The sequence below is a fragment of the Phoxinus phoxinus genome, assembly GCF_949152265.1.
Source record: "Phoxinus phoxinus genome assembly, chromosome: 21".
NCBI lineage: Eukaryota > Metazoa > Chordata > Actinopteri > Cypriniformes > Leuciscidae > Phoxinus > Phoxinus phoxinus.
In genome coordinates this window covers 30490932-30492195 of record NC_136896.1, presented here as the reverse complement: position 1 = coordinate 30492195, position 1264 = coordinate 30490932, and the positions used below count along the sequence as shown (strand labels likewise).

The following is a 1264-nucleotide window of genomic DNA, read 5'->3' as shown; positions in this document are numbered from 1 at the left end:
GGATAACCGTAATTATGAGTGAGTCATTGAATCAATCACTCAACGATTCGTTCATTCAGTAATACAGGATAACCGTAATTATGAGTGAGTCATTGAATCAATCACTCAACGATTCGTTCATTCAGTAAAACAGGATAACCGTATTTATGAGTGAGTCATTGAATCAATAACTCAACCGATTCGTTCAAAAGCACTGATTTTTTCAGGAAATAACACTTTTATAACTTTTATAAAACAAAAAAATTACTTTTATGCTTTTCACCGGTGGAGCAGAAACAGAGAAAGTAACTGCCAATGTGTGTAAAATGTAAGTTTGTTGTTGTATGAAAGAAAACTGTTTATATATCAAGAGTTCTTAACACTGGAAGCACTCGAATCACCAGTGCAGAGAAAAACTCAGCTTTATGTGTTATAGATTGAACTTTGACCTGCTGTAGTCATAGTCATCTCGGCTGTCAGTGTTAGGTTGTCTTTATCTGGGGGTCTTTTAAAGTGTTGAAAATCCAGTTTTTAATGTTGTCTGTGTCTATGTGGTGTTTTTAATCTGCTTTAACACACACCATGTGTAAGTTCATAAGTCGACAGCATTGCTGAGTATTTTCTGCTTAAAACTGCAGTGAACCAAAGACAGTCTCAAAAACACGGTTTGAAATCGCTGGTGTTTCTGACGTCACACACTACCTTGACCAATCAGATCAACGTGTGATCGTCAACCAGTGGATCTCTGAGTGAGTGAGTGGAGGCGGGGCTCATTTGCATATTCATAGATCCAAGTAACCAATCAGATCAACGTGTGATCGTCAACCAGTGGATCTCTGAGTGAGTGAGTGAGTGAGTGAGTGGAGGCGGGGCTCATTTGCATATTCATAGAACCAAGTAACCAATCAGATCAACGTGTGATCGTCAACCAGTGGATCTCTGAGTGAGTGAGTGAGTGAGTGGAGGTGGGGCTCATTTGCATATTCATAGAACCGCGCATACTAAATGAGGCGAGGGTGTCGAGTTACATTCAAGATATTTTAAGGCATGAAGAATTTTGTTCAAGGAAAAAACGTGTAATTTTGGTGATCAAAGATGAGTTTTAAAGGATAAAATAATTGACTACAGGGGGGAGGCATGATTTTTCTTCCAATAAAGATCACAATCATCAATGTGCAAAATCTGAATACAATAACAACATAACATAATACACCATAATTGTGTTACGAATGAAAAATGTAGTACTTACTGTCCAGTTTTAAGACCGAACTAAAGGATGCGTGCA

The 1264-nt window shown here is 38.1% G+C and overlaps 1 protein-coding gene across 1 annotated transcript in view; it reads right to left on the bottom strand.

Moving 5' to 3' along the window:
- Nucleotides 1-1064: 1064 nt before the first annotated feature.
- sox8a (SRY-box transcription factor 8a) overlaps nt 1065-1264 on the bottom strand; it is an 11711-nt gene continuing 11511 nt past the window's right edge. Inside the window, exon 6 of the mRNA XM_079595366.1 lies at nt 1065-1264. This exon is cut by the window's right edge and continues 962 nt beyond it. The gene's annotated coding sequence lies outside the window, so the exon portion shown is untranslated.